The sequence below is a fragment of the Pseudorasbora parva genome, chromosome 18, assembly GCF_024679245.1.
Source record: "Pseudorasbora parva isolate DD20220531a chromosome 18, ASM2467924v1, whole genome shotgun sequence".
NCBI lineage: Eukaryota > Metazoa > Chordata > Actinopteri > Cypriniformes > Gobionidae > Pseudorasbora > Pseudorasbora parva.
The window spans coordinates 22,245,166-22,260,692 of NC_090189.1; positions in this window are offsets into that span (position 1 = coordinate 22,245,166).

Below are 15,527 nucleotides of genomic sequence, written 5' to 3' on the forward strand. Positions count from 1 at the left end.
GAGTCTGCGAGAAACCTTTATGACTGAGTTACCAGTGGGATTGTTAGGATTTCCCAGAGGGAAATTCCTTTATGGGAGATTTATGGCTCTTTGTTTCAAGCATGTTTCAATGGGTCTGTGCCCATTACTGTTCCAAAGACTGCAACAAACACATACTGCCACCATATGAGGAAGTAACATACACAACGATGTAAATCATGAAACGAGCATTAATTTGATAGGAGACAAGACATGAGGTTACATGAACTAGTAAGATGCTCATAAGATATCCATAAACGAAATACCATACAAGAGACCCTTTGCAAAACATCTTAAATTGTACACACAATGTCCTGGGGGTGCATGTTCATTTATAAAAGTTTTTTATTTATTTTTTTATAAATTAATGCAGGCAAGTTTTATGTCCCCTTTTTAACAAGAATCCATTTAGAGTCACAGCTCTCTGGAAATTCCTTCAAGTCGTAAACCAAGTCTTATCTGCCATGGTAACAGAGACCTTCCTTGCTCTTCTGGAGGATGTTTTCACCAAACTTTGTTGGGAGAGTACATTTGCTGGATAATTCATTAAATATAATGAATAAATAGTTGTGTCTAAATTGTCTCAGTCAAGGCATTAATATGTGCTTTATAGTACTAATAAAAAGCCAAAATCCTACGAATATGCAAGCTAACAAGCAACTGGTTAATAGTGAGAACTGAACCCTAAAAAAAAGTGTTACTTACCAAAAAGTAGCATAGTTTTATAGTATATAAGTATTTATAGTATATAGTAACAAAAAAAGAACCTCTCTACATTGTTAAAATAGTGAGTTTTTCATTCATTGGCACTTTAATTAGCAAATGTATTATTGTTAAATTAGCACATAAAAATAGTTATATAATGTAGATATATAATATTGTTATATATTAATGTAGACACTACAATATATTAACTATGAATTAACTATAGTTAATGATTTGTAGGTACTTCATTACTGTACACTTATTATAAAGTATTACTCTTTTTCTTTTCTTTTTAGAAATTAATACTTTTTATTCTGCAAGCAAGCATTAATTTAACTAAACACTGTTACAAAAGATTTATATTTCAAATAAACTGTTTTTTTTCCTATTCTTGAAAAATGTATCATGGTTTCCTCTGAAAAAAAAAAAAAAAAAAAAAAAACCTCCCCCATATTGATAATAATAAGAAATGTTTCTTGAGCACCAAAGAGCATATTAGAATGATTTCTGAATTAATCATGTGAGACTGCAGACTAGAATAATGATGTTGAAAATTCAGCTTTGCCATAACAGGAATAAATAGCATTTTACAATATTTTAAAACAGTTTGTTTTAAATATAACATTTCAGAATATTACTCTTTGCATTGTAATTTGATCAAATAAATGCAACCTTAATGAGACTAAAAATAACAGACACCAAAACTTGAATTTGTTATGTTGTTTTAGTAAGATTTTCGAGGGACAAAAAAAGTATTTTTGCCAGTTATGTAAGTTATTATATTAATGACAAGACTACATCATAGGCAGCAGACAAAGAAAAACGGCATACGGATACATGGATACTGTATACCTTTAAATGGTTATCTGGGAATAAAGATGCTTATTGCAGCTGAATGGTGTAGTTACAGCAATCATCCAGCTGGGGCGAACAGTGCCATGCTAACCAGTCAGGCCTTGAGCCCTTGACTGCAGCTCACAATGTAACATGGATCTGAAGAAAAGCATCAGTCGCATGCAATAAATAAATAAAAAAATATATTCTTTTGCTTATTCACTGATTTATTTCTTAGGCAAAGTATGAGCTCCGAATCAGCGGGGATTAGATTGCAAGACATGTCTGCCTCTTTCTCATTCCTTGAACGGGGACTCGAGGCCCCCTGATTATTGCATGTCCTTTATTCAGCCTTGAGCTCGCAGTCATGGTAGGACTTATACATCACTCTTTTCTGATTTTGTAATAGAGGCACCGAAACACTAAAGAATCCGTTTGATACACCATGGACAGGGCACATATGAGTAGCAAAAGCAGCGAGAGACAGGGTGCATTTTAATGAGAACTGAGCGGTGTCTCAGCTAGAAATTCAGAGAGAGACAGGGCCTGTTTGGCTCACTCTCCTCAGCAGTGTATTGCTCTGACAAGCTCCCAGTTTTACTGAAGTGTGCACTTGTAATAACAAAGCCCCATTTCTATCCAGTCACTTGGTGGCATGAGATCTGCCAGACTTGATGTCTCGCTGCCTTCACCTTTTTTCCTTTCTTTTTTCTTGTAGCTGTGTGCGATACGACGTGTGCCGGCATCTCTGGCTATGCTTCATGTTTCTCCTATGTCTGCGCTGTCAAGTCGACACCGACAAACAGGATTTGACAAACAAGTGATACGTGAATACTAAAATCTGTGAGACGAGTTCATGTGCCGATGAGCAGCACTTCTACTCAAAGCGGTGGGGGAAAAAAAGATGTCATTTGCTGCATGAGGTGATTAGAAATCCATATAAAGTAACAAAAAGGACAGCAATGGAGTGACAGATTGAATACCGTAAGTCATTATTTCACAGAACATTACAGCACAGAGAGATGCGAAAATGTCTATAATTTTTGATATTTATTCATTGACGGGAGATGACTTCCTAAAGAGAGCAGGAAATTGGAATTCTTCATGTCCTCACTTACATTAAATATGGATTGAGGAAGCGTATGATAGGGCTGCTATTTAAGTGGCTGGGGTTAAAGTAGGCAGTGATTGACCACCTCCTGTTCCTGCCTGACAAAACTCCATTTACATGCCACGTCTGAAGACACGCCGATGTCTCGACGGAGACACTAATTCCCCACTTTAGCACCAGCAAATGAGTGTAACATAAACGAGGAGATAAATGTCATGAGCAACATCTCGTAGACATTCCGTCATTGCATTTTGTGCAGTATTTCGACCACACGGGTTAAGTCATTCTGACTCCCCCTGCGAGACCTTACTGGATTGATAACACTCATGGGCAAAACTAATATTGGAGATTGAACTAGGATGAAATTGTGTACTAACAGCAGGGAGTAAGAGCGATGGGGCGGATGGCTGAGGAAGACAGACAGTGAGAGATCAAATGAGACATCTGAAGATCCAAGGCCAACAATCTCTGATTTCTACCCCCGAGCGACTGATGATTTGCCAAGTCAAAGCAAACCTTCTCATCTGTGAGCTTAGTTAGCTTCCAAACCAAACCCTCATTTGGACGTCAGCAAGCATCTGAAAAAACTATGAAGGCTGCCATTTATGGAAAAAAGAGATGCCGGTTGATACACGGCTTGAGACTTGTAGTTTTGCTCAAGTCAATGAGAGGAAACGAGAAATCCCAGAGCATTTTTACCCCTAGAAGACTGTGCTGGTATGAATGAGGAAATAAGGTGCAATCGAGCCATGTCGGAATTAACGTAATTACAAGATTTTAACTTGTAAAGGTATTCATGTCCTCATAGAACTTTTAATTACAATGTGTAAACTTCAACCGGATGTCTTTTCTTTTGATCTTCCAGTTGTGTTTTGATTCTGTAACATGTTCCTTTGTCTTAGGCCTTGTCCACATAAAGCCAGAGCTTTCCCCATCAGATCTTTTTTTCCCTTGTTTTAAAAAAATAGCTGCGTACACACGAGATCACTGAAACCGACTCAAAACAATGTATTATAGCCTACATGCCAGGCCAGTGTGTGGCGCTGTAATTCTTCCACAGAAATACACTAAAACGGAGAAGAAGAGTTGTGGCTAGAAGGGGTAAAGTAGTGGTTGGAGGTAGGGCAAAATCTCATGAAAAATTAACAATAAATACATTAAGTATCAACGCCTACACCTACACCAACCCTAAGCCTAACCTTACAATACTGTAAATATGGTAATTAAGTGACACTATATTGATGTGCACATGCCCAGTGCCGGTAGTTGTATACCTTTAGTCTTTCACCATGCCAGACATAGTGTGATGACATCACCGTTTCACAAAATATACAGATTGGCTGTACAGACGAAAACGCAAGATTGTCGATTTCAGATTTATCCACTCCCGGACCCGGTTTCAGAAAATATCGGATTCATGCTTCCAAAACGCCGGATCGTGTGGACGAAACGCTGATACGGTACAAAATGTATGTGTATACAGCTAAACGCATCTCCGTGTGGACGGGGCCTTAGTTTCCCCTCACTTGCCTGTTTCCTTGGTTACCTTCGTTAGTTAACTTCTGTTCCGCTGTGTTTAGTTAATTATCTCGTTTCTGTCTCCTATTTAAGTTCCTCTTGTTCACTGAGTCTTTGTCAAGTCACTGTTATGTTACCTGGATATGTTGGCGTGCGTTTCCCTGCCTTCCCAAGCATTGTTTAAGTTTGCATTCTGAGCTTCTAAGTCTTTAGCCTGTTCCTGTGCACACCTGATGGCTTCCGCAGTAAATTAAGTTAATTAGTTGTCTTATACCGTGGTGTTCCAAGTAGGACAATTTCTTAGAAATACATCTGAGAAAATGGGTTTGTCTTAAATTCGGGATCTAGACTTTCATGTCAATAATACAACAATAGGTGGTGTCAAATACGTGTAAAATGAGTGTGCCAAGATATAGGGTGTCAGAGTGTAATGTTAGAAGATCACAAGCACAGAAAGATAGTTTTAAAAATGCTGACAGTCAAAGAAAACCATCTAACAGCTACGTGACTGACATGCGTACCTCGCTGATTGGACCAAACTTCCCATGTACGTGATTTTAAAATGTAAGACAGTACCCAGATTTCAACTTCTACTCTTAATAAAATTGTGGTAGACTAAATGGTTTTCACTATGAGATTGATAGCCTAATTATAATATAATTCAGAAGGGCAAGGTTATTTTTAAGGTATGCCAAAAAATTTGCATTTCACCAGTATTTACCATGAGATCGGGTAAACCCAGCCTGATCTGCCGGCAGTTTGATTTCGCCCTGCAGCTCAGTCTGGAAACCCGTACATTCATTTCCACTGCTTCTGTTACACTTTTGCAGGAACCAATCACAGACTGGCTTATCCAACTGACATGCTATGAGCGGGTTTAACATGATGACGGATAGAGAAATGATCCCTGCGTCCCAATTCACATCCTATCCATACTAAATAGTATTTGAAAAAAGATTTAGTATGTCCCAAATCGTAGAATGTTGAAAAGAGTTTTCCAAAGATTCCCGGATGGTTTACTATTTCCGGTCAGAATTTGAAGTGCAGATCGATGCACACGGCTACTGTGATACACAGCTGATATTGCCCACAGCCCATTGCAAGTTGGATGAGGAATCGATTAGAACTACAAAGACGAATAAGTCTCTGCATTAAAGACCCACATATGGCAAATCAATGTGCTACTACATTTCTCTCCGATATGGTAGGAAATTAAACTGAATGTGGAGGATTTTAACTGTGACGAATCTGTAAATGATTGACAGGGCAGTTAAACGGTGATGGGATGCACGTAACTAAGCGACAGAGTCCGTTAAAGATGACAAAATAGTATGTCCCGAAGCTTGCTTTCTGCTACACACTTAAAAGTACGTACTTTTTCTTCGCAAAAAGAGTACATACTTTTAGGACGTAGTATAAGTAGCCGAATCGGGACGCAGCAGATAGGTCGTTGCCTGTTGATCACGCCTCTTGTGGTCTGATTGGTTGAAGTACTATCCAATTGCGTACAGAGTTATTCGAATAATGCCAGTTGATTACGCCCCTTGTGCAGTAGAACATACAGAGCAGACTCCACAGACCAATTAAATTTTAAATTGAGCTTGTTCTGGTGATAGCCAGAAAAAATTACCATACTTTAAAGCTACACTGTGTTATATTGTCCCCCATCCAGTGGTGAAAAGGTATATGACCATCCAGTGAATAATAGTTTCTGCTCCTCTCAATTTCGATTTCGTTTCAACTCCTACGGTGGCCGATTTAGTCATGGCTTCCAGTTCGACCTCTTCGGTGAGTGTTGCTTGAAGTGATGAGGTTACTTTTGAAAACTATTATAATTTGCAGTTATTTAATTTGCTAAATGATCTATGATCAAATTAATCAATGTAAAATGAATAATAGTTTTACGTTTTCGTTATTTTTTACCATTTCATTGCTAACATCAGCTATCAGGTTCCCAGACGAATGCAAGCTAATGTTAGTAAAGTAACTTTTATAAGTGCTTTCGTTATTCTGTATATTGTACGACATCACTAGCGTAAGGCAAACAAATTATAACACAATTAAAATATTAATCTCATGTTATCCGTCATAGAACACGGATTTATGTTATAAGGTAAACAATACTTTTTCATCATTGACGCAAGGAAAACTATCCTAGACGTCGTTCTAGTGTTATGCACAGCACACCATGATATAATTAGTCAAGCAACAATAAAACTTCCAATATACACAAATAGGCTGAATTAATATTACCTGTCGAGAAGAAAGCAGGCAACGTCGGCGTTCTTTTTAAAATTGTTGCTCCTCATGAGCTCTTTCCATCTTGGAAAGGCCACTCCAATATTTACCTTTGTCTTGCTGATTTGCCCGTTGCGTTGCCGTTTTAATTCTCTTTTCCGCTTCCTTGGTGACTCTGATACATATCCCGCAATGTTACTAGGTCCCCGACCCGGGTCGAATTCGGTAATCAATTCCGGGACGTGGTTGCTTTCACACAGAATATTGCGGGTCCAACGTGCAGTGTGAAAGGGACTTAAGAGTAGGGATGGGTACCGAAAACCGGTATTAAACGGGCCCCGGGGGTGAATTTTGAAAGACCGTTGTATCGATAAGCTCGGACGTTATCGGTTCTGCTGTCGGTACTTTTGAAAATACACGTGACGAGAGAGAGAGAGAGAGAGAGAGAGAGAGAGAGAGAGAGAGAGAGAGAGAGAGAGAGAGAGAGAGAGAGAGAGAGAGAGAGAGAGAGAGAGAGAGAGAGAGAGAGAGAGAGAGCGCAAACGATAGCCGAGGACAGAACAAAACAGTCAAACATAGCTGGTTACACTTTAGATCTGTGATAGTCTGATTTTACTTTAGATTTTGTCTTCCAAAGATTAACATAATAATTTGTATGTCTAGCGCAACTTAATTCCCTTTGCAGCGGTAGCCTACGCCGTCATTTCTCCATAAAACTCAAACGTAATGACAGAATCAGCACGATCGGTGATTGTTGTAAAATACAGTCTAGCTACTGTTGGTAAATTGTGGGACGCGTTTAATAATAAAAAGAGCGATTAAAAGCACAAAAATGTCCGCAAGAGATTGTTCCCAAGTCGGCACGCGCTCCGAAACAGCCGCAACGAGACGAGCAAATTACACTTTCGGTTTTACACTCGCGTCTAAACGATCGAATGAACACAAACATCTATGTCAAAATGACTGGCTTGGAGAGTCTCTTAAACACAGTTTGTGTCTTAAATCGACGTAGTTATTATGGATATAGTCGGGAGAAAGTGTAGTGCATCTGCCTATTATCAGTCGCCTATAGATCTGCACATCTGTCTTAAAGAGGCAGCAGTGTAAATAAACATGCTGACGAATTACTGCGAATTAAACAACCAAATGCAAAGAGAAAATCACACACAGCACTTGAATGAATAACGTCAGCTTTAATAAGCATTATTTTGGCTATTTATGATAAACTATGCAGTGTTATTTTACTAGAATTCTTCCTGAAATGAAAGCACTAGGCCTATATAATGTGTATCTTTGTTAATTGTGTGTGTGTGTGTGTATATATATATATATATATATATATATATATATATATATATATATATATATCTCAAAAAGTACCGATAAGAATACCGTTAAAGTACCGGACCGATAAGCAGTATCGGTAAGAGTAGTAATACCGTTAAAATCTTAACGATACCCATCCCTACTTAAGAGTGATCCTCCATCATCATATAGCAGCCTCAAGCAATCCTCCTCTTCACATTCAACACAGTGCCATCAAATGTAAAAACACGAAAAGCAAAGCTTGAATTTACGGGTATGTCCCTCTTTGGCAAATGTACTTTCAAGATGGAGGAGCAACATGGCGACCGCCATCCGAACACTCAACACGTATGTATTTTCAATGGTATATTATAAACTTACGAGAATGCTTTATTACTTGAAAGAAGTAAATATACATTACTGAGCACATATATAAGTGATTTTAGCTAAGAATAAACTAAAAAAGTTGCACAGTGTAGCTTTAAAAAAATGTTTTAAATTATATGAAAAATATGCTATATGATTTTTATAAAAAGAAAAATCAAATAGATTTGGTCTTCAAAAAGACTTTCCCCAAAAGGTACATCTTGAAAAAGGGGGGTTGTTTTATAATCAGGGTCATCTTATATTCGGAACCATACGGTAATATTTCTGTATAATTCCTGTACACTGAAAACCCTAATAAGTTGATTGAACTCAATTCATTTGAGTAAACTCGTTCCCTCAATTCAATTGAGTAATGGAGTCTCCCAAAACTTGTATTTTTAAGTTCACTTAACTTGGTGCTCACGTTCACTGTACTTAAATTGTTAAGTTCACCAAACTGGGTACACCAGAAGTTCAGTACACCATGCTCGGTACAACCAATCAAAAAAAAAAAAAAGTCACCATTGTAGAGATTCATACACGGATTCTTGATGTCTGTGCCTGTCTATCTAATGCCATAGATTTAAACATTTTGTGCACAACAAATAAAATAATAAATTGTTCAATTACCACAAGAGTAAAGAATTTCATGGAAATTTGTAATAATATTTCATTAGACTCTGCATGAGATCAGGGATTCTGCCAATGCATGATGATGTTATCGTAAACAACATCACTTGTTGATATTTTCTCTTGACTTTGTGTTCCTTCCCAAATGTGTCTCACAAACATAAAACAGCCAGAGAAACATAAAATTATAATATTATACAGTCAAGGGTCAAGAGCCCAACTAAAGCAAACACTTATCTCCATCATGGTGACTTCCAACGAAACTATTATTTTCATTAAAACAGAAATAAAGTCAGTCTGGTTAGTTATAAGTTAGTTCACATATTATTATTATGTTTAGTAACTTAATTTTTAGTAAGTTTAGTTTAGTAAAAAAAATTTACTTACCGATTTTAAGATTGCACACAATTAAAAAGTCTCCATCTTAATTTGAATCAGCAACAGAAAAGGACCGCCTTTTGTAAATGTCCTCCAATCAGTGAATTAGTTCTCTTGCTGCCAGACAGAACTCCTTGAATGGCCAATCACATCAAAGCAAGACCAGAGGGAGCTATTTTAGTTAATTATGATTTTGAGTTCATTCAACTTGAAATCTTAAGTTTATGTATTTTGTAGGGTAATAAGTTATACTAACTTATATTTTTGAGTTTTTGGACTAAACTAGTAATATTTAGTCAAGATTACTTGATTTGTTTAAGTAAAGACAACATTAGGGTTTGTATAATATTAATGTACTATTCTTAATGCGTAAATAATGCAGAAACAATCTGAAGAACATAAACAATACAGTATACAGCTTAATGTATATAGCAGAGAGTTGAATTACTATCCATGTCCTGCTAAATAAAACCAGAATACAATAACATTAAGTTGATTATAGTTAAGTTGATTATAACAAGAGGGCATGAAAAGCTGTCAAGGAGAACATCCAGGTTCATATATACTAATTACAGTAAATGCGACACAGCATTATCTTTACATAATGTGTAAAAATACTATAACTTCATAAGAAAAAAACATTAAATTGAAAAAATATTGAATTCAGAAAAACAGAAATCCATAATTCCGTAATTTTACATTGTACATTTCAATAAATATGCCTCTATAGTTGCATGGCATGTCATATGGATTAGAAAAGGCTGGTCTATTCTACATAAAGCAGGTCACTTCATACAAATATACGTCAAACTGACTTGTTACGAAGTACACACCGGTTACCCTGCAGTAAAATAACAGGGTAACATCACGCAACGGGTGCTCCAGTGCTCCTCGGGTCAGTGGAGAGGGGGTAACGCTGTTGTATTGGTTGCTTAGAAAGACTGAGACATAAACATGTCACAGCTAATCATAAAGTAGTACTGTAGATAACATAGTTGCACTTCAGCAGTCATTGTTTATCGATATAGTGAGGCAGATCACTGAAGCTGTTGCATTCCTTGCACTGCTCTTTCGCATTTTGCATCATGCAGAGCAATCCTGGCCAAGCTTTCGGTCAGTCTGACAGTAATTTCCACAATGAATGTGTATGATTGCACAATTGAGCACTATGGTGTCATACTCTGATATGGTGTCATTCCTATTGTATGTCATAAAATCCAGGCTATTCTAAAAACATACAGAACAAATTGTTCTTATTTTAAAGCAGAATCTGACTCGCGCTGTAGTGAGAGAAGGATGCAATCATTATCCTCATCACCACATTTCATTGTGTCAATCACAGTAAATCTGAGCCCGTAAACAAAGCTAGAGAACATTTTAGTCATGCTGCAATACTGGGAAACCATTTTAAGGCAAGGACAACTATTGTATGTGCTATTAAATGTTATTGAATCCATGTAGTCAGTGTACTTTGAAATTGTGGGATTCAAAGTCTAATTAAAATGCATCAGAAATATACGCTGTACAATTGTAATGTGGATTCTATAGTTTGTCATTTAAAAATGCATTAAAGTATAATAATGTAAAACAGAATCCTTTTCAGCAGTGATCATTTTCACATACGGACCCCTTTGCATGTTACATATCTGGTCATGCGATTGAGAAAACACACAATGTGACATTTATATCACAAGCAAACATTGTCTTCTTAGTGTCAGATCCACAAGGGATGTCCTTCACCACTATAAAAACAAATATTATCTGAAAATCTCAGGCATGCATAGGTCAGAGAGTCAGTCAAAGAAGCTCTAGCTGACATTTAGTTGCACTGATAAATACCATGACATTTTACAAGATGGCCTTGCCTTAAAAGAGGACCTCCAATAAGGGAGTGTATCAGTCAAGCCATCACACTATGCTCAGCATGTAACTGATTTAAGTGCGTTTACACTGTATCCTGTTATTTACAAGCTCAGGAGAGTGTTCCCTCCAATTACGGACAAATCAACCAACACGCAATGCATTGAAAGTGACGTTTTACTCCTAACTCGCTTCCCTTGATCAGAGAACAGCCCAGCTTTTATCCACTTTGGATTCACAAACAATATGCAAACTGCATTCCCACATAAAAGCAGTGCGGCGTCTTTGTTCTGTCACTTCTTAATGTCTTCCATAAAGGCTGCGCTTATTCATTAAGAAGGTTATCTCGCCCGCAGCAGAATTCCCTCAGATTGAGACTGCCACCCCTGCTGTGAGGAAGCGCGCAACTGACGCTGTGGATAGATCATTTTTTAGAGTGGGTATTAAAGAATGATGTGTGCCTCACAGGTTTCAGTGTTGACTGGAGGAAATAGCCAGAATTCCCAGGCTGATCACGCACTCCTGTAAGCTAATTTATGTCACTTTTTACCCTGTGCTAACTCCAAATGTTGTCAGAAAATGCCCAGAGTGAACACTGAATATGAAGGTAGGTGTTGATTATTATTGGTTTAATTCACCTGTTTGAATGAATGGGGAAGATGGCATAAATTAGTATTTTTTTTCTCTCTTAGGCCTGAGACACATTAGACAAAACCACTCCCTCTACCCTTAACCAGCCATTTGTAGTGGTGTCCGGAACCATAGTGGACAGTGGACAGTCAATGCATACTCTACGGCTGTCCCGGATTCGCTCACTTGTTTTCATTCACTCCTTCAAGTGAACTGAATTAGAGGACTAACAAAGGGAATATTGATTAAGGGTTTAGGGGGCGATTTCAGATTCAGCCTAGAAGATTTGTCCGCGAGACCACACACGCTTAACATTTTCACAGTGAGACGAGATCTCACTGAGACTCACAAGATCAAATGACTTGAGAAGAAAAAACAGACCCATTTTATAATAGGTGGCCTTAACTACTATGTAGTAACATTTTAATTAATCATTTGAAACAATGCACTTATTGTGTACTTACATTTTTTTAAATATCTGCATGTAATTATGTCTGTAATTAATTTCTGTAGTTACATTTGTAATTACACAGTTAGCACTTCCCTTACACCTAACCCTACCCTTAAACTTACCCACACACCTGTCCCTAACTCTACCCGTATCCCACCTCAATATCAGCAAAGGTGCTTTGCAATACAATTTGAACACAGTAAGTACATTGTACTTATTTTTTGATGTAAGTACATAGTACTTAAGGTCACCTAATATAAAGATGGGCCAAAAAACTGTCGGTGAAGCCTTCTCGCTCTCATTGGCTATCATTTGGTATCACGTCAGAGGCAGCCCGATCTTTACGATTTACGATCATGCAGGCTTTGACGTGATCCGAATAAAAATAATTGTATTGACACCACACAATTGAGGATTTTTTGGACAAAAAGTTGGTTACAAGAAGTCTCGAATTGGGCCACACCCCCTAGATCATTGGCGGTTGCAAATCTGGCTTAAAATGTGTGGGGCCAGCCTTAGTTTGTTTTAAGAGACATTCGTCTCGAGTGCATTCCTACTGCACTTTAAAAAAAATATTTATGCCTATATTTAAGATTTATGTGTTTGAATTGCATATAAAATTAGCATCTATTTTTATAATAGTTCTATTTAAACAAAATTAGAGGCCATTTTTGCTTTTTGACCGTTCATTTACACGTCAATGGTGTTTTGGGGCCTGAAAATGGCAACTTTTGAAAACGGGTCTCAAAGTGCACATTTTTGAAAATGATTCCGTTATCATCTCTGTGTAAACTACAAATACACAAATGTGTGAAACCGGTGACATTATGCACCTGCATATTTCACATTCAGTCTATAGGCACATAGTGTTTCTTTACAAAGTGACATTGCCTTCTACTGGCTTGGCATGCATAAATACAGCTTTATAAATTGTATTTGTGGATCCGTGTGAACGAGGATCGTTTGACAATGTTGTTGTCGTCTGTATGTAAGAAAGCAAAGCAAAACCTTTCCATTTTTAATACATCATGTCATGTAAACGCATCCCAATAAACTTAATGTGATGCATATTTGGCAGTCATACATACATGAAACGTTAAGAATGCATTCAGTAAAAAGCAATATTTGATCACATTATAATTATTGATGAGAAATATGTGTATTTAAAACATGTTCAGTTTACTAGCAAATATCTTTCATTTATGTACGACTATCCGTCACATTAAGATTGTTGTTTATGTTAAAACAGCGTAATCTGAATGGATGAAATTTATATACGCGATTAAAATAAATAGATCTTTTTGGAGTGTGCACAATATTGCATTCCAGCTTTATTCAATCAACATGAATCATCTTCATTACTTATCTTTATCTTGATGCTAATTCATTGCAATAGTTCAGCTATTTACTGCAACTGAAAAATTAACTGCGGTTTTAATATGTAGTTTATTTACTTATTGTTCTTTATGAAACTAATTGATTTAATACAATGTTATTTTGCGTAGATGTTGTTCTTTCCTTATAACTCAGTATTTTATGCTTGTGATTACAATCAATTATCAGTCTAGCAGCACCGTTCTGTCTGGGCAGCACAGCACGGGCCCCAGAATCGATTTTATAGAGAGGTCATTAACTGAACTATTAAATGAATTATGGTTTAAACATTTTAGCAAAATGCAAATCAGCACTTTTAATTATGAATCCACAAGCAACGTGCACCCTCAGGGATATCACGATAGTGAATGTTACCGTCTTTATCAGTAGTTCAGCCCAGTGCTAGCAATAAACAAGCGTGGCAGTTCATTTCTAGTATATTAGATGCTCACCGACTGTATCAGAAATAAAAGTATACAACTGTGAATGCAAACAAACAAACAAACAAACAAACCCCCAAAAGAGGCCATTCCGTTTCAGTTTGATGCTCATAATAAATTCAAAATGACATCTCCAATTTCTTCACATTATAAGAGCGCTGCTTAAAAAGGAAGAGGAATTGTTCTTCATCTAAGTGGAACTGATAGACAACCTCAGGTGTTTGCTTTGCCTTTCATTTTTGATGAAGCAGGCAGAGCTAAAAGAGCTTTTTATACAATCCACTGGGGAGAAAGGCAGTCTTTTACATACAGTAATAACACAAACATGATCATAATCCTCAGGGATGAATGCCATCAGCACTTGTCACATTGTGACAAAAGTAATTGTTATTTTAAAAGGCACCATTGCCTTTGAAGTGTTAAATTAATACTTGATTGCTTTTAGCAAAGTATTTATAGAAATGTTCACCCCAGCAAAAATACTTTTTATTTTGATCACTTAAGACAAGAACTCAAAAACGGAATAGATGCTATTATCTTTTCTCTATGCTCAAATTTAGATTACGGAGCCGAGCCATATACATCTTCAGTTACATTGTGCACAGAGAGTCTTGTCCACGACTGAACGTACTGATGATGAACATATATTACAAGAAAGAAGAAAATGAAAAGAAACAGAAAGATGCTAAAATGCACTAATAATGTATCTAAAATGACCAGGACTGTTTCAAATAATCCAATAATAAATCAAAATTACGCAAATACACAAAGTATTCCTGGGCATGTTTAAATCACTTTGGCAGAGCATGATGATGATTTTCAGGGTATGTTTTTTAAAAAAAGAAAAAAAGCTAGGTGAACAAAGTACATCAACTTTTCTATTGCACTTATGTTTTTTCATTAATGAAGCCACTGTAAACTAAATTGCTACATAATTGTCCAACACTCATTGTCCAACACTTTTGTACAATACAGAAGCTGCATCCATATGTCGTCCACCATGGTTTCTCACTGACACGCTCCCAACAGAAACTCAGGGCTCAGAGAAAATCCAGTTTCCCACTCGACTGTGCACTCAACTAATAAATACGATCTTTCCAACATGAATTTAATGCCCCATGAGTCATTTTATCGGGTGAATACATTCTTTATTGAACAACCCACTAAAGCACGGACAGAGAGTAAATAAAACGCATAAAAATGTGCAACATTGTATTACCATTGTGACCTTATTATAATAACCAGGAGCTCTGGTTATTAAAACAAAAATGGCTTACAAGTGGTGTTTTTGGTAAAGTTGTTTCATGTTTAAATTAATATATAATGTTTGAACGTTTGTCTTAAAGGTACACTACGTAACTTTTTGTTGTTGTTGTTTATATTTTGCTCATCAAAAACGTGTTAAATTAGATTCTTCTTCCAAAACGTTTCTTACCCTGATTCACTATGGTAAGCCTAATATAATGAAATAAGTGTTCATGTTTTAGACCTGACAGGGTGGGTTTTTTGGGGGGGGAAATTGCATACATACATCACTCCCCAGTCTCGTCATTTCAGTAAATAGAGAAAAGTTGTTCCGGCAACGTGTAGGAGTAGCATAGGTTAGATGTCACAACTGGTCAAGAAGGTTGACATGGAGCACAATAAATCTTGGACCTCCGGGGAATCA